The sequence below is a fragment of the Lynx rufus genome, unplaced genomic scaffold (assembly GCF_022079265.1).
Source record: "Lynx rufus isolate CCGP_SWC_20201006 ecotype Redwood Valley unplaced genomic scaffold, mLynRuf1.p SCAF_14, whole genome shotgun sequence".
In the NCBI taxonomy this organism is placed as follows: Eukaryota; Metazoa; Chordata; class Mammalia; order Carnivora; family Felidae; genus Lynx; species Lynx rufus.
The window spans coordinates 33,918,655-33,942,826 of record NW_025814828.1 but is presented as its reverse complement, the minus strand read 5'-3'; positions in this window follow the sequence as shown (position 1 = coordinate 33,942,826).

The window sequence follows — 24,172 nt, the reverse complement described above, 5'->3', positions numbered from 1 at the left end:
GGCTCATCCATGCCATAGCATGTGTCTGTACTTCATTCCTTTTTATGGCCAGATAGTATTTCATTGTATGGATAGGCCTCATTTCCTTTGTACCTTCACCAGTTGCTGGTCTTGAGTGTAATTCTGGATTTGTAACTTTGCATTCTTTATCTTAAAAAGGGTTTTCCAGATTGCCTGAGCTTTGGGCCCCCCAAAACCTAGAGCTGCCTGTGCCTCTGTGGCTACCGTCCTGTGGCAGGAGGCCTCTAAGAGGGCCCCCGTGATCCTGCCTCCTGGTATTCACACCCTTTGTAGTGCCTTCTTCTTGAGTGTCGGCTGTACCAAGTGGCCCCCTTCTAATGACTAGGATGCGGCTAAAGTGTTGGGGTGCTGTCACAAAAAGATCGGGTCACAAAAAGGCTGTGACTTCTTCCATCCAGCTCTCCCTTTCTCAGATGCTCTTTTTCTCAGAGCCCTTGCTCGACAGGGAGCGAGTGCGCCATACTGTGAATAGCCCTAGGGGAGGCCCATGTGGCAAGGAACTGATGTCTTCAACCAGCAGCCAGTGAAGACTTGGGATCTGTTAATGTCCATATGAATGAGCTTGGGAACAGATCCTTTCCAGTTGAACCTTGAGAGGACTGCAGCCCCAGCTGACGCCTTGATCTCAGCCTCATGAGATACCCTGAACCAGAACCACCCAACTAAGCTGCTCCCAAGTTCTTGAGCTGCAGAGACTGTAAGGCGATCAACTTGTTTACAGCTGCTAAGCGTGGGGTTAGATAACTTGTTACTTACAAATATAAGCACCCCTGCTGGCAGCTTCCAGTATGGGTCTAGCTCCTGCCATATGAACATGGCTTCTGGTTTCTGGTAACACCACCTTCTCCCATGTCCCCCTAGTCCTAGGGGCATAGCACCTTCCTGCTGTGGCTAATCTCCGTGTTGCCTATGGGCCCTTCCTTGACTTCTTACTTTTCTCTGACCCATGTAACCAGCTGCTGGTATTAATCCCCCTGTGTTTTAAATACCTAGAGTGGTTTCTGTTTCTAGCATTGCAGGGTAAAGCAGTTCATCTTCTATGACATGTAGCCTCACTTGAGCCTTCACAAGTCTGTTTAGAGAAAGAAAAAAATTAGCGTGGGACCAAGAGTCTTGTAGGTCCTAGAATCAGTCTTCACAAATAAAATAGGTTAAGACAGAAAGCCACCCGCTGAGCTACCAGATAGCACAGCAACAGCTCTGAAAGGTGATGACAGGGTGACTGAGCGGCCCTTCTCACCATTCCAGTCGGTGGTGAGCATTCGCGAGCAGGGAGAACGGGTGTGTGAGCAAGAGTGTGTATTCTCCAATGGCAGCGGCCGTACTTGGGTACTTGGGATTCCTCTTTGCAGACTCTCCCTGGGGCCACAGCGGGGCAGGGGGTACGTGTGTGTGTGTGTGTGTCGGGGGGGGGGGCTGGTCCACAGCGGCAGGAGGGGCAGACGTGATCATGAGCAGAGAGCCAAGCCCACCTCCTCTGGGGCTTGGGCAGTCTCCCTGAGGGCTCCACACTGCTTAGGTCAGAGCCTGGCTGCTCTGGGAATGCAGTTCAGCCCCTAACATGGTGAAGAAGTTTCTACAGACTGCTCGAGGGCTGTGGTGCACCAGCAAGCGCGATGCTTTCTTTTCCCTGCTGGACGAAGGAGCTGCTCTTTCCTAGCCCAACCTGGGAAAATAGAAAAGAAGCCTCTGGGCTTGGCTCCTCATCTTTCGATCTGTTCCTTGGTCGGGAGCAGGGGCTGTTGGCTGGGGAACTCTTTTTCTCAGAAACTTTTGGCTTCCAGCCCCCAGCACTGTTACTGCCTCTTGTGGGTGGGGCCAAAGAGTAAACGAGCCGCAGAGATAGCCCCTGGAACCTTTTGGCCCCTTAAGGGGCTTACTGTCCTGTGCAACCAGCCATCATTCTTCATTACCCCCGGTAGCCCATGAGCCTCTCTCCCCTGCTTCTGGCACCTTCTCCCTTTCTCCCTTGTTATTTCATGGACCAGCACCTTCAAACCAACCCCCCCCCCACTCTGACTGAGGAATTGGCAGGTTCCTCTGACACAAGTGGGCTCAGCAGCAATCCGCGCTCCGAGAGGTGATGAATTGTCATCATGCCCCTCTCGGCGGCGCAGACCCCCAGCTGACAGAGGGACAGAGAGGATGTTGGCAATAGGCAAGTCTGATATCAGAAACCCTACGTGGAGTTTGTTTCTGAGTGCACAGTCTGAACAGAGAGAAAGGGTGGACAAAGGAGGGAAATTAGGAATAAAATGGCTAGGAGGATTCTAAGATTGATTTCACTCGAGCTGCAACTGTCAGCTGTTTGGGGAATCTGGGCCAAGGCCTCAGCTAGAGCTGGAGAGAAGTTCAAGAACAATGGCTCATAAGAAAGACAGTTCCCCTCTACAGACCACTGCGGCTTTCTCTTGCTGGAATAGATTTCACCGAGCAATTCAGTATTGACTCTCATCATTTACATCTTCATTAAATATTAATTTGATACCCTGTAATTGTTCATTACTTTTCAATCTGGGCTGGATTGTGTGAGGCACTGTGCTGATTTGCTCTCCTCAGGCTTGGACTCCTGGTCTCTTTGGGATGTCATCACCAAAGGCTGTTGGGCACCGGGCTCGGATCCAAAGCAGGGTACAAGCTCCGAAGCAAGGGAGTCACTCATTGCCCACAGTGTGTTTGATGGTTATTACTCGTGTGATGATGGGGAGGAACGTACATTATGCAGCCTCTCAGGGCTCCGCTGGTGAATTACAGATCACTTTGTCCTTTAGCCTGTTAGCACATCCATAAATTACAGCACAGCCTGGGCAGAACTCATACGGAAAACTACCATTTTAGAAAATCTTTTCTAGTGCCTTTAATTTGGGGACCACAAATCAATTAGGTTACCAGTCACCATAAACACTCAGTGAGTTGAGCAACAGGAACCACCCCCATTTTGTGGATGAAGAAGATTTGAGGACAAGTAGTGGTGAGTGTAGAAAGGGACTTGGGGTGGGGGGAAGACCTGCTCCCCCCCCAACAGTGGCAACCTATTGTTGCACATTTTGTCAGGCACCTTAAAGGAAAACTGGGTTTAGTTTCTATTGAAATATTTGAAAAGGAGAGAGCTCCTCAATATAGTGGTTATAATGCTTGGGGCTGCATACGACAAAATAACCAATTAAAATTGCTTCAATGTCAGGATACTTCTTATTTCATATACAAAAAAATCTAGATGTTGGTTCAGTGGTTGCATAGTGCACTGAGGACCCAGATCCCCTCCGTCTTTCTGTTCTGTCCTCTTCTGGGTATTAGCTAGGTACTTAAGCCTGTCTCTGCCTCCCATGGTTGCAAAGTGGCTGTCTGGGTCCCAAGCATTGAATGGAAACACAACAGTGTCCAGCTAAAGAAGGGAGATGTTTCTACGCAGGAGAGATTTCTTGTAAGGGAGGAAGGCTTCCCCAGCAGCCCCTTTCTCAGTTCTTATTGGCCAGGATTGGGCCACGTGTCCATGCCTTAACTGCAAGGGAGGCTGGAAAGCAAGAAGCTGGCATTTTCCTCTCTGGGATGGGATGTTCTCTGCCATCAAGAAAGGAGATGGAAATGGCCTTTGTGCTTATAATCAGCAGTGTCTTCCACATTTAGATTCAACTGTTACTGAGTTCTTAGGCATGCATTAAGCACTTTGTTAGGCACCTTCACGTGCACTACATTATTTACCTCATTAAGCTATCATAAAGTTAGAATGCTCAATAAATCACCTTCTGGGGTCTTAGAAGCCACTTGTTCATCTATTTATCTCTGCAGCCCTAGAGCTGTTCATTGGCAAATAAGACTATCACCCAACTGACCCTAGAAACCAAGTGCACTGAAAAGTGGTATTAAAAAGAAAGACTGAAAAATCATTATCAACATGGGTTCAAACAATCTGGATCATTGAGACTTGGATTTTCTTTGTTTCTGGCAGGGGGCTCACAGGGACACTGAACGGGCCACTCCGAACATCCGGAGTAAAAGCCACACGCTGAAAGGTCTTAATTCTTGTTCTTTCAAGTTAGGTAGGAACCAACATTGGCCACAGGTACAGACTCACCATAAGGAATGGCTCAGAAATAAAGGGCCCCAACGTTGCTACGTTCCGGTTTATTAGCTTAGGTCAAACCCCATTGGCTCAGCTTATTCATTTTAGCCCCACTGAGAATACATTGCCGTTCACCTGTGTTTTGCATCGGAGTTTCTGTCAACAAGTAATCAAGTCTCTCCAGATGTTTCACTTGCTATAACAAAGCTACTGTCACAAACAATAATGCACAGATGTTCCCTTTGAAAAGCAGATTAAAAATGTTTTTGTTAATGTTTGTGAGTTATCAGATGAATTGCAAAGACTGTGAATGCAAAATTGGTCTCAGGAATATCTACTTGAAACGGGGTTTTTAAAAAATTAATTATCTGTCACCTCTTTGGGTACGATTAATTGAACTTCAACAAGTAAAGTACAAAACTAAACCCGGTGTTTTGGGGGCAAGATTCAAGTGGTTCAAGATTATGAAATTGGCTTTTCAGAGAAGGATTTTATTTCTGTTTGTTCTGTTTTCTTTTTCTAGCTTCAATTTCCCTTACTGTACTTCTTCACGTGGGGTCTCTTCGCTCTTGCACCGCTCTGAGTCTGATTCTGGAATGTTTTTTTTCTTTTTTTTAAAAAAATATTTATTTATTTTTGAAGGAGAGAGAGGGAAAGAGAGAGAGAGAGACAGAGAGAGAGATACAGAGAGAGAGGGAAACACAGAATCTGAAGCAGGCTCCAGGCTCTGAGCTGTCAGCACAGAGCCTGAGGTGGGGCTCGAACCCACAAACTGTGAGATCATGACCTGAGCCAAAGTCGGACACTTAACTGACTGAGCCACCTAGCTGCCCCTGGAATGTTTTTTTCCTTATTTGCTAATTCTCCCCTAAGATCCAAAAGCTCTTTGAACACCCTCCTGTTGGTTAGCTGTAGCGTTTCAGAGCCTTGCCATTTTCTGATTTATGTGGTTCTTTGATAGCCTGATCATTTTCTTATTTTCTTTTAACCTCATTTTGTATTATTACACACTAGGTCCCATTGTTTTTCTGCTGTGCCTTCATTATCTGGTGATATGTTATTTGATTCATCCCTCTTTTGCCTTATAATACCTGTTGTAAAGGGTTTGCTCACAATGTGACTCTATTGCGCATATTTAAATGAGGCAGACTGTCCCGTGCTTTTACGAGAAAGGTCCTGAGGTCCTGACGAGGGGGTAGGCAAAGCAGAGCTGCTCTCCCCTAGCTTCCATGCTCCACAGCTCCTTCTCTGCTTTGACTTGGAAGCAAGGCTTTCATGCTGTGCTCTCACCTTGAAATTAATTTTTTTTTTTTTACTTGAGAGAGAGAGAAAGAGAGAGAGAGAGAAAGAGCACATGAGCTGGGGAAACAGGCAGAGGGAGAGGGAGAGAGAATCCTAAGCAGGCTCCACACTCAGAGTGGAGCCCGATGTGGGGCTCCATCCCGTAACCCTGGGATCATGACCTGAGTCGAAATCAGGAGTCAGATGCTCAATCTACTGAGCCACCCAGGTGCCCTCACGCTGAAATTTTTAAATAATTTGTGAACAAGGGGCCCTGGGTTTTCATTTTGCGCTGTGCTGTGTACACAATGTCACTGGTCCTGCTGAGGAGTATTAACAACACGGCCTTTGTGTGTAGCCCCCCGCATGGCTCCGAAGGCGGCCCCTCTGGACCTCTCCTGGCCGCTGTGTGAAACTTCTGTCTCTCCCACCAGAGTTTCCGGCTTGCTCAATTTGGATTCCACTCCCAACAAGAATTTTTCTTTTTCCTCAAGAAGCGTCTCCATTCTTCCGGGTGGGGGATATTCTCGGGTATTTCCGAGATTCTTGCGGGCTTACTTCACGTTAGTACCCTGCGACCTTCCTGTAGCCTCTTAGTGGTCCTTTCCAGGCTTCCCCACAAATGGAAAACTCTGAAGACGTCATCCAGGGTTGTTCTAGACCTACTTACTGAACAGTCCACTCAAAGTAGAATACTTCTGTGGAAGCGTTTGCTGGCAATTTCTGTGTCCTAAGTCTCTCAGGGTGATCAGAACGCCCCACTGTCCTGACTCCATTTCACTGCGCAGCTACTAAACCCACAGGGGTCCTGCTGCTGTCAGGGGTTGGAGCTACCCACGCATATTCTGGAGTTCCTGGGCGTGCTGTCACTTACTTTTGTTGAAGATGTTGTCCATGGCGTGTGTCTTCTGCTATCCTAGCTGTCATGAGAGGATTTGGAGAGATCGAAAACGTACATTGCCGTCATGATCTTGCCCCAGCTGGAAGCCATATAACAATTTTTAGATCTGATGCACTTAATTCAGGATCATTAACCATTAGCTGAGTACCACGTGAAATTTCCAAAGACCACTTTCTGTCACTGGTCTTATCCAGGCGCGTATTATCTCAGAGGCTGAAGTACAAAATAGGAGAGGAAGTGGTGTCATTGTCCTCAGCAGGGCGCATGGGGTCTCATTTAAGCAATGAATATTAAACTAATTTTAAAATTTGGCTCAAAAAGTAAAAACCTTCACAAAATGAATAAAGTTCCATGCATGAGTCTTGTGAGTGGGGCACATGAATATGGCCATTACATTCTTCAAATCTCACCAAGTGGTAAACTCTGGGATAATTAGAGCCGATGAGAGCTACCCACTCAACACCTGGAAGAAGACACATGCTTGTTTTTAAAAAAAACCATTTATGTTGTAAATAAAACGAGAGGGTATTATATAATCTTCACTCAGTATATGCGGCATTATTTATTTTGGCAGAATAGGACACAGTAGCAGGGCACATATCAAGAGCATTTAGAGTCATAATACACAATGCCCCCCAAAAGTCCTTCTCGTACAGTCCAAGTTCACCTGTCATTCATTCATTTGTCAGATATATGTGAAATCTACCACGTGTCAGACATATTTTGATGAGACGACAGAGCCCTTGTTTATTGGAAACTAGGCAGGCAGCTTCCTAAGTTCTCGGAAAATGTGATGAGTGCTCAAATAAGGACCAGAAGGGGGAAACCCGGGTCAGTTTAGGAGGTCAGAGAAGGCTTGTTCTTGCACTGTGACTTTGGCTCCCATTGTTTTCCAAAGGCAAGCTGTCCTTCTAACTGAATGACATCACGGTTGTCAAGTCTTTATGATTCTACTTATCAGTTAAGCCTTGCCTCCTGAAAAATAGTTGATAATGACATTTTTCTTTTTTTTTGAATTCTGAAGTCCATACCACACTGTCTCATATTTGTCTATACATTATTGGAGAATTATCCTACACTTGCTTTGTCTTCAAGTGCCTGTGTGTATATTGCTTTTCTCCAGCTGAATTCTAAGCTTTTTCCACGAGAGCAGCCATATCTTTACTTGCCTTTTATCTTCTGTAATATCTAATGTGATACTGGGCACACGATAGACATTTCATAAATACTTGTTAAAGAAAGGGACCAATGAGTGAGCAAATGAAGTTATAGATCCCATTTGCTGCAAACTGAAACATAAGATGTGTTTACGTTTGGTTTTGTTTGGTTTGCTACACGAAACTCGATAAGACTGGTTATACATTCTTCCAAATATGGATGAATGGAGCTGCTTTGGAAACTCCAATGATACCACGACACTGGCTTTCTTTTGCCAGGCAGATAAGGATTCTGTTGCTAATACAAAAATGTATCTTCGAGTGACTTAAAGCTCTTAGTTCCAAATACACAGCTTGTAGAACATACAGTGGAATCATGTGGTGGGAAGAACATAAGCTTTGGAATAAGGGACAGCTAGAGTCAAATGTCATTCACCAGCTGGGTGGCCCTAGACAGATTAATGGACATCACCCAACCTGCGTGTCTCCACATGTATTTTGCCTACAAGTACAGGTCTACATTCTTGATATGCGCTCAACTTGGCCCAAGAGAACAGGTTCACGAGTCTCAACACTGTGTATCAATTGATACTATAAGCTTTGTATCGATGTTCTAAAATTGGGTCAGTGCCCCAAAGTTTCTACAGTCATGGGACCGATTTGGAGAACAAGTCTTTAGCTTCCTGTCGCATAGATAAGATCTTTTTCATCCCAAGCCCCAGTCATGTACAATTAGAATATTGTTTGGAAATTATAACATCTGAAACTTAAAAACAACAACAACAACAACAACAACAAACAACAACCAGGCCTAATTCTTAAACTTGTCATGCATGCACGGCAGTAATAATAGGCTTGAGAACTACAGATTTTTGTACTGAGCTCCATGTAAAAAGGAACAAAAACAAAGACATCTTTCTACTATGCCAGTGGAGCATCTCAGCCTATGATTAGAGAAAGAGGTCAGACTCAATTCATTATCTGTTTGCCACCATTCTGCCAATACAGGTTCTCTTCTGTTGTCAAGTTCACAGGACTAAGGGCAGGGGATATTTAATAAAGCAATGAGTCTCTTTATATTTCAATCGTTTGCTGGTAAGCCTGCAAAGCTCATGAGAATGTTTAAATATGTTGACAAGGAAGAGGAAAAAAAGGTATTTCTAAGAACTCTTATTCTGTCGACTACCTTACATTTCATCCTTGCTTCCAAAACCTCAAGTTCATGTCAAACTGAGAGCTCACAAATTTCACTCATAGATGTGGAAAACAAACTAAGCAGCCCCCTTCTGACGGACAGCTCAATAACACAATGAAAAATATCAACACACGGATGATGGAATCACAGGAGACGGAATCTCCAGCAAACGGGAAAATGACCTTTATTTCTTGTTTTAGAAAACGTTCACTCTCCGTTTCTCCTCCAAAGATGTGCACGTTTCGTGAGTTCACACACACGTGAGCAAACACTCAATAAGTCAAATGATAGGTGCTAGAAGGTAGTATAATGGCTTCTATATCATAGCATTTGCCTGGTGGTGAGGTATTATTTGACATTTTGGGCACATTTTTATAATTAAGTATGTAGTCAGTTTTTGTATGTATTGTCAGGTGTTGTTGAGGAAAATATGTATTCACAGGTCGTCGGCCTCAGTTCTACACATTCCATTAGATGCAGCTTGTGAATCATGTTGTTTGACTCCCCTGTGCGCTAAGTTCTCTTCTTGATCTATAGCTTTCTGAAAAAGATTTGTTAAAATTCCCACTAATTGTGGAGTTTTAAATTTGTCTATGCAGCATTATCGACTTTTTATCTCATATATTTTAAAGACCTATTTTTGGATGCATACTAGCTGATGACTATTATATATTCCTGCTCTATTATTTTACTATGTAATGAGCTACTTAATCTCAAATAATGCCTTTTTGACTTGAAGATTGTTTCATTTGATGTAAATATTGCTATGTCTGATTTCTTTTTGTTATTCTTTGGTTGGTACGCCTTTCTTCTTTATCCCTTTACTTTCAGCCCCGTTCTGTCATCATATTCAAGGAGTTTTTCTGGATTAAAAAAATCCAAGGCAGGAAACTATTTTATAACTTTTGAATTCACACATATTCTTGTGGTTACTTCCCTTGCACCATGCCTTCCCTTGGTTTCCTGTTTTGTTATTTCTTTTAATTGATCTTTTAAAAATTGCTTCCTTAAAAAAATAAAAAAGAAAAATTGCTTCCTCTTGTTTTGTCTTCTGGTTTGGAAGTTGTTATCCCATTTCTAAAATTTTTTTTAACATTCATTTATTTTTGAGAGACAGAGACAGAGCCTGAGTGGGGGAGGGGCAGAGAGCGAGCAAGAGAGAGACAGAGACAGAGACAGAGACAGAATCTGAAGCAGGGTCCAGGCTCTGAGCTGTTAGGACAGAGCCTAAAGCAGGGCTCGAACCCACGAACCATGAGATGATGACCTGAGCTGAAGTTGGACGCTTAACCAGCTGAGCCACCCAGGCACCCCTGTTATTCCATTTCTATTCTTTTATTGGGCACCCTTAAGTGCTTAACATGCACATTTGACCTAAAAAGTTAGCATCTGTACCCTCCTCCTGAACAAGATAAGACCTCGGAACACAAAGTCCAAGCATAACCCTCCCACCTTCCACGTTTTTGTTGTCTAGTATTTAGTGGCCCGTTGTTTTTAATTTTCTATCACTTATCATTATTATGGGTTCTACAGTTAACACTTGTTTAGATTTGAATGCCATGTTGAGCAATAACCACTCACATTGCCTCTTACATCCCACTTCTTCCTTCTGGGTTCTCTCCTTACTAAAGTATTTTCTCTAGAGGTTTTTCAACAAAGGTCCATAAGTGGTCAATGTTCTCCTTCTTGTTCTTCTAAAAATGTTTTTCTTTTGACTCAATCTGGAATGCAAATCTAGCTGAGAATAGAATTGAGGTTAACAGTTGAAAATAGTATTCAATTGTCTTTTGACATTATTCTTGTTGATGAGCAGTCTGTTTTCAGTTCAGTTTTTGTTCCTTGGTCTTTTCCCCCTGATTACAACTTCCTCCTTGTTTTTAGTGTTTTGAAGTTTCACAGGGATGGTCTCTACCCCATTCTCTCTAATCTCGCCTTCTGGAACTCTTATTAGGTATATGGCATATGTTGGACCTTCTCATTCTTGCCTCTGTGTTCCTTAATCTCTCTGCCCTGTTTTCCACCTCTTTGTCTCTCTTTGATGAATTATGAATCATTTTCACAGGTTTGTTTCCAGCTGGGTCTAACATAAGCCACTGAGTTTTTAATTTTAATGATTCTATTTTTCATTTTCTTTTTAAAAATACTTCTCCTTTTTCTTTTTCTTTCATTATGGTTTTGACTCCTCCTTTTATCATTTTAAAGGTCTCATTTAAGGGTGCCTGGGTGGCTCAGTACACTAAGCATCTGACTCTTGATTTTGGCTCAGGCCATGATCTCACAGTTTGTGAGATCCAGCCCCGCATCAGGCTCTGTGCTGACAGCATGGAGCCTGCTTGGGGTTCTCTCTGTCTGCCCCTCCCCCCTCCTCTCTCTCTCTGTCTCTCTCTCTCTCAAAATAAGTAAATAAACATTTATTTTATTTTTTTTTTTATTTTTTTATTTTTTTTTAAATTTTTTTTTTTCAACGTTTATTTATTTTTGGGACAGAGAGAGACAGAGCATGAACGGGGGAGGGGCAGAGAGAGAGGGAGACACAGAATCGGAAACAGGCTCCAGGCTCCGAGCCATCAGCCCAGAGCCCGACGCGGGGCTCGAACTCACGGACCGCGAGATCGTGACCTGGCTGAAGTCGGACGCCTAACCGACTGCGCCACCCAGGCGCCCCTAAACATTTTTTTTTAAAAAGTGTCTCGTTTGAAGTCTCATTTTATCCATAAAATTTACAAATCAGAACAACATATTCCTCCCTCAGTGAGTAGCTTCATTTATTAGTTTCCTGTGTATCCTCACAGGGTTTCTTCATACAAATATAAGAATTAAAAAATTTTTTTTTAATGTTTATTTATTTTTGAGAGAGAGAGACACAGAGCGTGAATGGGGGAGGGGCAGAGAGAGAGGGAGACACAGAATCGGAAGCAGGCTCCAGGCTCTGAGCTGTCAGCACAGAGCCTGACGTGGGGCTCCAACTCATGGACCATGAGATCATGACCTGAGCCGAAGTCGGACGCTCAAGCAACTGAGACACCCAGGTGCTCCAAAGGTAAGAATTTTTGAGTATATATTGTGATTTTCTCCCTTTCTTACCATAGGGTAGCATCATATACTATGTACACGGTGTCCTGTTTTACTTTGTGCACTGAAAAACATGACCTCATTCTTTTTTGTGATGGCATAGCATTCCATTGTGTGAGTACACCATGCTTAGTTTACCCAGTACCCTGCCTTGGGGTTGTCTAGCCTTTTACTCTTGCAGATAGTACCGGAGTGGACAACTTGTCATTTTGCGTGCACTCACGCCTATCTATGGGATCGAGTGATCCCACAGACTGGGATCACTGGGTCAAAGGGTAACTACATTTCTCATTTTTTTTTTAATGTTTATTTATTTTAGAGAGAGAGAGGAGTGGGGAGGGGCAGAGAGAGAGGGAGACACAGAATGTGAAGCAGGCTCCGGGCTGTGAGCTGTCAGCACAGAGCCCGACATGGGGCTCGAACTCAAGGACTGCGAGATCCCGACCCGAGCCGAGGTCGGATGCTTGACCGACTGAGCCACCCAGGTGCCACTCTAATTTTGATAGAGGAACCCCAATTGTTATGCATACAGGTTCCAACATTTGGTGCTCCATCAACAATGCACGAACCTGCCTGATCTACAATCTCATGAACAAAGTGTATGCCAAACTTCTTTAATATTTTTCACACACCTCACATGGAGTCTTTTTCAGAGTATTACATTCTTCCCAGCTCTCAGTATCCCCCTTCAGGTTGTCTGTGGACTTCCCCTCATTGAGGATCATTTCTTCTCACATTCAGAATTTGTGTTAGTGAGCATCTCTTCACCAGAGATTTTCTTCCCCCATTTTTTGGTTATCTATTGCTACAAATTACTCCAAAGCACAGTGGGGTCAAATGACTATTTTATGTTGCTCACAATTCTGCTGGTCAGGAATTCAGGAAGGGCTTGACTGGGCAGTTCTTGCTTGAGTTCTTTCATGTTGTTGCAATGAGATGCCACCTGGGCCTGGAGTCATCTGAAGGTTGTACTGGGCTAGGCATCCAAGATGGCTCGCTAGGCATCCAAGATGGCTCGCTAGGCATCCAAGATGGCAGTTCGTACTGGCTGCCAGCCAACAACTCAGCTGACCTATAGGTGGGAGCACCTACATGTGAACTCTCCATCATGGCAACCTCAGGATGAAGATACTTCTTTATGGGGTGGTTTAGGGCTCCAGCATGAATATTTCAGCAAACGAGGTGGTAGCTTCAAGGCCTTTTTAAGCCTAACCTCAGAAATCACGTAGCATCACGTCAGCTGTATTCTGTTAATCAAAGGACTCACAAGCCTTCCGGGATTAAGTGAAGAAGCATAGACCCCACCCCTCAGGGGAATACCAAGAATATTTTTTCAACCATCACGATTTCTGAAGTCCCATGTGTCCTGGATTGTGGAAGAATCCCTACAGGATGTTTCCTTTTTCCCTCGGCCAGGTGGCTCGGAGGTTTTGTTGGTCTGGAACCAGTTTTTACATTGATTTCTCACTTTAAGGCTTCTCATACCATATGGATAGTGAAAAATCCACACTCTGCATCCACTTGTGGCACAAGTGCCTTCATTTTCTTACAACAAACTTTTTTTTTTTTTTTCTAAATCCATCTAGAGGCTCAGGCAGACATGTCCTTCCTGGTAAATCCTTGGACCAATCAGGAAAGTTTTTCTGATCTACCGTCACTGAGGGGAAAGCTCTTTTGGAACTCTGGCTTTATGAAATGAAATAAATTTAACTTGTCTTGCATGGAAAGAAGGTCACATCTTTTGTCCCTATATGGCCATTAAATCCCAATGCTTGGCCATAAGGACCTATATCTGGGTCTAATGCTGTACCCTAAACCCACCCCAAACACATGGGGCCTTGCTTTTGATTCCTCTTAATTTTTCAGTCATAGGGATTGCTTTCCTTTATTTCCAACTAAGCTATATATTTGAAAGTTATCGTTGATATAGTCTATCCAGCGTCTCTGTGTGTTTGTAGTGGAAGGATCATCTGTAGTAACTCAGTCAAAGATGGTCCCAGAAGTCCCCAGTCCTCAGTTTTGAGAGTTGAAAAAAGGAGAATTATTGAATGATTATCTTGGAAGGTGAGTTGAAGAGGGCATTATTAGTGGGCAAGAATAAATGTCTTCCCTTCACCGGCATGCTCTTTTGTAAGGGCATCTCTTTCTTATTTTCTGATCTAGATCCGTGGGCAGATGCCATTTTAGCCAACCTCAAATGGCAGCTGAAGCATGGGTAGTCACTGCCTTTTTGCCATCCAGCACAGCTATTCTTCTTGTCGTAGATTTGGCAGGATAATCAATAGGACCCAAATGACAATCAATTTCATGTGATTGCACTTGGTTTCCCATCGATTTCAATGCTGACTCTATGGCAGAATAATGAGGGAAAGCTGATGCCAATCATTGCCTGTGAATGCCACTGCACATCTTTCTAGGTGACTGAACACCATCAAAGAGATGGGGAGAGAGAGAGAGACGTGCTGGCAAAAAAGACAGAGAGAGGACAGAGCAAGCTTCAATGATGAAGATGAAGGAAATGATGTTAATAGAGATGTGAAAAGGAAAGCTTGAATTATGACAGTCTTCTGATCCAGAACACCACTGAAAAATCTGGAGTTCGTACAGTGGAGGAAAAAATCAGCCTCGGGGCCATTGAGCTGGAAGAAGATTCCAAGGTACGTTTCCCTAACTATCATGATGTTTAACAGCTTCATCTTAGTGAGGAAATCTTGGTTGTAAGTTTGCACTTGGAAACGATTCGTCTAATCACTGTTTGATCATCAGATGTCATTTTCTTGAAGCCAAGAACCACATTTTTATTTACCCACAAAGTAGTCAACCATCCTCCACCATATGGATTCTCAATGAATAATTGATGGAAATATAGATTGTACCTTCTATGGATATATTTTTCTAATCTGTGGACCTAATAATGTATTGTTAGTATTCTCCAGAGTTCTTTCAATGTTGACATCCTAGTTTGACAGATGACAGAGCCATCACACCAAGCGAATGATCGCAGTAGATGCTAATGAGGAGGCAAAGTTAACAATACAGTGAGACACATTTAACTTAGATCTCTTCGAAGGCATAAGCTCTACTCCACTCTTGTGTTATTGATCTCTGCCTTTGGCAAAAGTCTTCTACAGAGTATATTTTCAAATGTTATTTCTATTTTTTTTTTGAGAAGGAAGTATATTCACAATAGCCCAAAGTTAAAGTAATATGGAAAGACATATTAAGCTCTATCCCTCTTACCTCTGTCTCCATCCACTTCTGTCTCTCCTGTCCCCTTTTGATAATCAGTCATAGTAGTTTATCGGGTTCCAGTGCTTCCTTACACAAATACAAGAAAATATGAATAATTATTCTTATATTCTCCATTTCTTATGCAAAAGGAGGCATACCACAGATGATGTTCTGCCCCCCTTTTCACTGGATATACCCTAGAGCTTTTTTCCATATTGGTACCTAGAGAAGAATACATCCATTCTGTTTTAGCAACTGCATAGTATTCCATTGTGTGGATATGGCAAAGTTTATTCAGTCTCCTATTAGCGGACAACTGAGTTGTGCCCAATCTCTTGCAATGACAAACAGTACTTCAATGAATGATCATGAACATATGTCATTTCTTTCGTGTCGCAGGTGAGTCTGAGCAATAGGTTCAAAAGATAAACACATTTGTAATTCTGACAGTGTTGATTTGCCCTCCATATGGGTCATAACATTTGCATTTCCACATGTAATGTACAAGAAAATACCTGCTGCCCCACACATCACCAATAGAATGTGTTGTGGTGTATTCATATTTTTGCCAATCTGAGGTGAGAAGTAAGGCCTCAGTGTGATTTTAACGTACATTGCTATAATTATGACTGAGGCTGGGTATCCTTTTACATGTTTGAGGGGCCATTTATATTGTTTGGTGTGTGTGTGTGTGTGTGCGCGCACACACTGGTTCTGTATATTATATACCTATTCACCCATGTTTCTTGAAATGCTTTTATGGTTTCTTTCTTACATGTAAGTCTCTGATTCCTTTGGGGCTTGTTCTAGGGTGCAGTCATACAATCTGGGGTATAGACCCAACTTTGTGGTTTTTCAGATCACAACCCAGTAGTCCAAAATGTTCATGAGCCTACCAATCAGAGAGCCATCTTTATTTCTGATATCATGTACCTACCTGGCTTAATTTCTGGACTTCCTATTCTCTTCCATTGATCTCATTCATTATTCAAGCACCTTTTCAATTTGCTGAGACATCCCTGTATATGGTTAGTGTCTGGTAGGATTAGTGTCTTTGTATCATTTTCCTTTTTCAGAATTTCACTGACTACTCTTGCTTATTCTATAGTGGATATTTCTTATATTTTTGTTGGGAATCATTTGACCTTGGGTCTGAGGACATGACCTCTACATATGTTATAGAAACTTCTTTCTATAGATGGATTTTTCTCTCCTTGTTAAAAACAATTAAAACTGAAACTGAATGCAAGTGCCAAGTTTAGATGGGAGGGTTTGCTTGTGAATCTAAGATGAACTTTGCAGTGGTCAACATTAACCCAGCAGAATTTTGCTCTGAAGAATTACCTTATCTTACCAAGTAAAATAAAGCAGGTGACCCCACAGCAGTCAGAGCCCCATCCCCCCAGATTCTAGGATGAACTAAGCCAGTAAGACATAAGCCTCTGGCTTCAGGTCTAACAGCTTTAAGGGAAAGGATCCAGGAAGCAGCTCTTTGACTCTGATGGATAAAAGCTGGGAGAGATGCCATGACATTTGTGAGTGAACCCTGCACCCAGACTAGGGCAGGGATTACATGCATCCCGTAGCCTACCTTAAGCTGCTCCTTCCTTAGACTGGAAAATGGTGGTCCAAGCAGCTGGGCATGGCTAGGAGGAGCCATTCATAGCACATCAGTGGAACCACAGGCATTCATCCCAGAGAAAACACACCTGGGCATACCTGCCTGGGAAGGACTGGGGTTTGGGAGGGTCAGGAAAGACATCCAATAGGAAGGTGCACTTGAACTAGATCCTGAAGGAAGACAGGGAGTTTTCTGATAGATGGGTTTGGAAAGGGCACTTCAGAGAGAGGAAACGGCACAAAACCCCAGAAGTTCTGGGATGCACAGTGCATTCTGAGAAGAGGAAGTGGTTTGCTGGGGCTATAATGAGGCACAAAGGGGCATGGGTGGTGCCTGTGTGGACAGATCCTGTAGCGTTCTCTAGGTCAATACCTGAACTCAAACCTGAACTGCTTTCTCTAGTCTGTGGGAAATCACTGAAGGATTCTTTATTTCGCCTTTTTTTTTTTATTATAAAAATCTTACTATCCCATAATAAAAGTTTAAGTAGCACACATAAGTCTTTCTTGCCCCCACTTCTCTCCTCCAAAAAGGCCGCTACTACAGTGTCTTATAATTTTCTCTCCAGAAACTCATAATTACCATGGGTATGTGTCCTGTCTAAAAGGATATTGTACTACGTTGTACCGCAACTTTTGTTTTCCATTGAATTACCAGTCTTTTTTAGAACTGCTCCTGAAAAGCCACACCATGTTGTGTGTGTGTGTGTGTGGGGGGGAGACATCACATTTTTCTGGGTCGGTATAATGACTTTTCCCTCACAAAACGTACTAAATAGATGCGCTATAATGAGAATTTTGACACTACGTTTTCAGGCCAAGACATACTCACCAATTTGCTCGAGTAACGGTTTCTAGTCAGAGATTATCCTATAGAACTCCTCTGAGCTGTGCACCATGTTTGAATGAAGCCCAAGCAAGAGAAGTGAAGCATCAGCCCCTCCCGCACATCTTCAGGGTTTAGTTCACGTGTGCCATTTCCACGTGATCGAGCCTTTGCTTCACCCCTACCATGGTTCTCTACACTTTAACTTTGCTTTTAAGAGTAGCTTCAGGGCACGATAACCATGAGCCCACACAAAAGTGAAGAAAATGGCACAGAAAGCAGCATTCACCTCCCAAGGAACGACTCTTTTGCCCCCCACGCCACCTCCCACCATCCACTATTAAGTCTCTTCCCCTTTGGGCAAGAACACGGGGCCTTCATTACCTGCACACTTGCAGACTGAATGTTTACTGCTCACATCCACTTGTTTTCATAGTTCAACGGATTTATTTTTGTCTGCAAAACATTTTGGAGTATTTGAGGTTGGATTAGAGCACAACACGATTTTCCCAGTGAGATGAATATAGGTGGCTTTTCATGAAACAGCTCTTCACTTCGTGGCCAGGCTTTCAGGAACAAACCAGAGTGTTCAGGGAAGAGGTAGAGGGTCTCTCAGGGCGTAGATCACGGCCAAGGCCACGACAGCCCACCCCAATCTCCACCATTCAGTTTACGACTTTCCAGTGTCCAGTCTCTTACCGTTGCCGTCTCTTACCGGATGATCTAGAGTTGGTTTTTTGAACAACAAAACAAAACGAAACAAAAAGCAAACCCAAAGGGAAATAGAAAAATCAACAGCAAAAATGCTGCACTGGAGATCCTTTTATGCGCATCTTGAAACACTCGTGCAGGCATATCTGTAGGAGAAATTTCTAAGAGTGAAATTGCTGGGTCAAGGAGCGTATGCATTTGCAATGTGAAAGCAAATGCCAAATTGTCCTTCCCGGAAGACCTACCAATTTACATTGCCATTAACAGTGGACAAGAGTCCCTACACCCTCATCAACAGAGGACCATGGCGAACATTATCAGATGTGAAAAGCAGTCATTTGTCTGTTTTTATACGGATTTCCTTAAATGTTAGTGAAGTGTAGGAGTGAAGGCGAGCATTTTTCATGTACTTATGGCTATTTGCAATTCTTTTTCTTTGAACTGCCTCTTCATGCTCTTTGCCCATTTTTCCATTAACTTGTTACCCTTTCTTTTATCGAGTTGTAAGATTTAAGGGTTTTAAATAAGGGTGAGATACAATCACATTTTAGGAAGTCCTTTTGCTATATAGTGCTACATTGATATTACAGTTTATCACTCACTTGACTAATGTGCCCATATTTTAGTGATTTCTGACGAATCTGGACATAGGGTTCTCCGAGGCCCTCGGAAGGAGCGGAGCTACTATGAAAGTATAAAGTTTATAGAGTGTCGTACGCTACGTCTTGCTGAGGTAGAATTTTATTCTTTATTTTCTTTTTGAAGTCTGTGGGTGAGGCAGAAAATAACAGTCACCGGGAAATTTGACAACAAGAAAGAGCAGATAAATTATACCTTCTGCATATAAAATGAAAATTTGATTTGTCAGATTATTCTGAAATGAGAAAATAAAAGATACACTGGCATTGTATTAATTTCTCTAAAACACTGCTTTCATTTCTCTCTGCAGGTCAGAAACATTTCTGCTTACTCCTCTTTGGAGAATACACACTTGGTTAATGAAGGCAATTCTTTTCCTGCACTGAACTTTCCATTTTCCCTTATACACACTCTGAACTCCCCCAGGGGGCATTTGTGCCCTTTCCGACCTGGCTTTGAGCTACCTTCCCAGGAAGCTCTGTCTGTGCTCCTAAATGAGAAGTAGCTGCCCCAGCCACAGTAGACATTATCTTGTCCTCCTCTTGGGCTTAGTTGTCACGCCCCCTTTCCTTGGACGAGTTCCCCCCATGGCCCATCGAGCCCCCGACATCAGCCAGGTCCTGTTCTCTTTGAAATCTTGGTCCCTTCACTCCCACAGAGTCCTCTAGACCTCACCTTCCCCAGCCGTTTGCCTCTTCCTTAGGCCTTTATTTAACCTCTTTGATGAGTGAGTTTTCTTTCCCCGCGGTAGAGTCCTTAGCGGCCTCCTCCCCCCACAGGGACCGTCACAATGCTAAGCACTGCAATATTTACTAACCGAATGGCATGAGCAGGACACTGGGATGCTTCTAGCATGTGGCGTCCTTCTCAAAACTTTCTGCCACGAGATGCTTGCTTCTGGCCATTCCTTCTCTGGCCCAGCCTGGTGACCCACATCCTTTGTGGTCCCATGTATCCCTTGAATGCTGGGGTACTCCAACTGTAAGTCCCGGCCCTTCTGCTCTGGGAGAATCTCATCCATCCCATATTGTCTGCCACCAGGGACTTGAGAGGACAGCCTGAACAACCTCTGAAGCCAAACTCCGGCTCCCCTGGCTGATACGCCTATGCCCTCCAGACACCCGCACCTAGCTACATGTCTCTGAGGCACCCAAATGTAACCTGTCTAAAACCTGACTGATTGTTGTAACCCAGCCCTGATCTTGTTCCCGAGTCCTCTGTCTCCACTGGTGTCCCCAGCACCCTCCCCGTCATCCCAGCTAGAGATCCAGGAGTCATCCCTGATACCTCATTTGCCCCCCTTCCTACATCCAATCAATTACCAGGCTCTGACAAATGTGACCCCTTTCCAACTCTCTGTGCCTTAGCTAAGGTTTGCATCATCTCTGGATAATTGTAGCCATTTTTTACTTTGTCTCTCTGACCTTAATCTCATCTTCCCTCAAATCTTCCGGAATGATCAATTTCCCCTGCTCAAACAGTTCACCAGTCCTTTGTTGGCTGCAGGGTGAAATCCCCAGTTCTCAGCCTGGTGGATGAGGCCCGTGGAACTCAGTCCCTGTCTATTCCTCCTGTTGTGTCTCTCACAACTGCCACAGAACACAGCAGCAACGCACAACTGCTTATGGTACCCGCCCACCGCCCACCACCGCAGCATCCTATTCTTGCCCTGCCTTTGCTTCAAGTGTCTGCCTTGGATCTAACGCTTTTCCACCTTCTCTCTGCCTGGCCACCTCTATTCATCCTTTAACAGTAGACTCAGGGTGCCCTTCTCCAGGAAGCAGGGCCTTTTCTGATATCTGACCCCCCCATTTTGGTTCCCCACTCCCAGCTAAGCAATGCCCCATCCAAATCACTGTGGTTTCGCATAGAATGCAATATTCTATTTATTTATGATATTTGTCCTTTCTTGTATCGGGCTTCCAACTTGACTGAGAGCTCCATGAGGTCAGGGTTCAGATTTTATGCATCTTCGGTCTGACACATATTAAGCGCCCAGTTTGTTGACTGAAAGAACATCAGTGTTTATTTTACTCCTCAGTGCATAGACCATGGCAGCGATGCACGAACAAAATCGTTTACGGTATTTCATAATCCAGCTTCTATTGCCTTATAGAAGGTACATCTTTGTGCCTTGACACGGGGTGGAGGTTTCAGATATTGGCACGAATGCCGTGATTTATGACATATATTGGATACTTGTTTACTCATTCCTTTGCAACTTTTCCTGGCTAGACTTCAACATGGTGTTACAGAACAGGAGAAGTGAACTCTACACCTGTTATGAAATGACTGTGGAATAGATCAAACATGTGTGGCAACACGTTGCCTTATAAACCAGATTTGTTTGGATATTGCTTCTGGGATCCCAGAGACCACAAGTTGCCACACGATGAGGGTAACCGCAGGCAGAAGCCAGAAGAAATCGAGTAGCTGGGGGATGAAGAAGACGGTACGACTGCAGTTGGAGAGAAACAGAAAATGAAGCAACATCGTCTTGTCCTTGGGCAGGCTGCGCTCGTGGCCCCTGGGTCAGTGTTTCTCACCAAATGGTGACTTCAGCATCAGAACAGACACAAAAGAGAACACGTAGGAGATTTTATCTTGGTTTCTGGTTCTTAGTAAGGAAAGATGATAAATTCAAACTCCAGTTAACATAAAGGGGGCAATTATCAGCAGTCTATCTCAAGTCACTGCCAGGGTGAGTGGGTTCTCAGGGTAACCTGGTGGTCAGCTTGTCTGCTTCTGCCCCCTAGTGGTTCACTCGGAGTTGCTGCTACACTTAACCTTGGCCTTCCGTACAGCAAAGGGGAGACAGTTTTCCCTAGAAATGAAGAAAACAGAGTATCTTTGTATAGCGGCCCGTGCATTGTAAAATCGGAGTTTATGGAGTGTATTTCATTTATTTTGCAACTACCCAGTAACTACCTATAGGTTAACCTGTAAAGACCTGTATCAACTCTGACTTTGCTTAAGTCTGGCCATGCCCTCGAAAAAAACTGTGGCTTCTTTATTCTGGTGGAGTGATTGGCACATCGATTTTATTACCTTCATCCTGTCTGGAATTATTAATAGTTCGTTGTTCCGCTTGATCTTCCTTCCCTGTTAATCTTGGTGAGATTTGTGGTTTGTAACCGTTTTGTAGCTGGCATTCTCAAAGAATGTAGTTTTCGTTTTACATTAATCTGAAATGGAATGTTATTGGGCAAAATACCCCTTAGGAGTATAATGAAAAGGACCCATTAATTTTCAGGGCAAGAGGGCTAATTACTCCCCTCCCCCTTAAGTCCGTATTAATTGCTAATAACTTTTTATAGAATTGAGTACATGAAGCTAATTTTGATTTCTTCTTTCCAACATACAGCATATCTGAAATACTTGGCCAAAACAAGAAAAGTAGCTTTAGAAGGTCAGGTGCTTAATAAATATGCTTTATGATATTGCAGTTTGTAAATGAGTCAAAATGGAAAGAAATTGGGGGCTCCAAGAGGGAATGCTCATGTTTTTAATTAAAGGGGACTGTAATTGGGAGACCTGAACATTTTATGAGCCCACACATGGGCCATACTTCATGGGAGATACTTTGTAGCAACATTATGTTGGGGCTAGAGAGTCCAAGATAACCTCTCACCCTATAAGGCTTCTCTTTTGTGGTCTCAAGTCATTTGGTTATCTGTCCCGGGCATTGTTTTGGCCTGATAACTGGGATGCAAGAATGCAAAAACAGAAGCTAACAGAATTTCTGTAAGGTTTAGGCCTAAAACAGGGACAGGGGCATTTGGACCCCCATTATGTTGGTCAAACCAGTGTAAGGTAAGGCTCATTTTAAAAATATATAGAATGTCACGGTCAATTCAATGTTGAAAGACTTCTTCCTGCTTTGCAGCCCATGCTCCTCTGTTCTCGCACAGAATTCCATCTATTTTCTAAGATCCTGTTGAAGTGGAATCTTCATAAAAAGTCATCATCTTCCAGTTGCAGATACATTCTCTCACTTTGATGTACATCTGTAATTTTATATACCTCGGGTGTTCTTTGTAACAGGTTACCTTTCCCATCGCTTGGGCATAGCTCTCTAATAATCTGGTAAGTTCCGTAAGACAGCAACTTTACCTTGAATGAGGATGTTGGCTGAAATGAATCAGAGCTGCACAATTGGTCACATATAGTTTTTATTAGTTTTTGTAGAATTTCACAACAGCCATGTTGATATAGCCCTAGGACTCTGAGAAGGCAGGAATTAAATTTCTGTGAATAGTTTTGTCTTCAGTGTTTAGCTCATTGACATGTAAGAAACAGCTATTAGAATGTTATTGCATGTTTCCTTTAAAAAAAGAGAATGTAATGATCATTATAAAGTTATTCAGGTAACACAGATTATATATATATATTTGAGACTCTCCCTCCCCCCCCAAAAAAGAGGCAATATAGCATGGTGGTAGTGACCTTGGGAAAGTTGCTTAACCTTCCTGTTTCCCAGTTCATTAATCTATAAAACAAGGATAACAAAAGCACTTCCTAATTTATATTATTACAGTGAAGATTAAAAGAAATCATGTATATACAGCCTTTAGAAAAATTCCTGACATTAGTGTCATCAGTGCTAGCTATTTTTAGTATTGAAAGAAATTCTCATATTTGTAGCCCTGTATTCATAGCAGCCTTATTCACAATAGCTAAGAGGTGGATGCAACCCAAATGTCCATCCTCAGATGAGTGGATAAATAGGATGTGGTCTATCCATACAATGGAACATTATTCAGCCTTCAAAAGGAGTGAAATCCTGACACCTGCTACAACATGGATGAACCTTGAGGACATCATGCTGAATGACATAAGCCACTCACAAAAAGACAAATCCCGTATGATTCCACTTGTATGAGGTATCTAAAGTAGTCACATTCAGAAAGAAAATGAAACAGAAAGAAACAGAAAGTAGAATGGTTATCAGGGGATGGGGGAGGGGGAAACAGTTGTTTAATGGGTACCGAGTTTCAGATCTGCCAGAGGAAAAAGTTCGTGAGATGGAACACGCAATAATGTGACTATACTTAACACTACTGAACTGTGTACTTTGCAGCAGTTAAAATAAAACATTTTATGTTATTTTCCTTACCATAGTTAGAAGAAAAAAAAAGACATTCTCTTCTGAACAAGAGGGAGTTTCCGGGGCATTGGGAACATTCTATATCTTGATCTGAGTGCTAGTGATAGGAGTAGGTTTCATTTGAGAAAATTCATCAAAACATGTTTATGACATGAGCACTTTCTGTGTGTCTCTTACACTTTCATGAGAAGTTTAAAAACAGAGCTACTCCCTTCTTTCAGTGGCTTGAGCTTGCGATCTCACAGCTGGGAAAAGCACACAACTGCTTGTGGAAGCAAAATTTTAAAATATTAGCATATATGGGGCACCTGGGTGGCTCAGTCAGTTGAGCATCCGGCTCTTGATTTT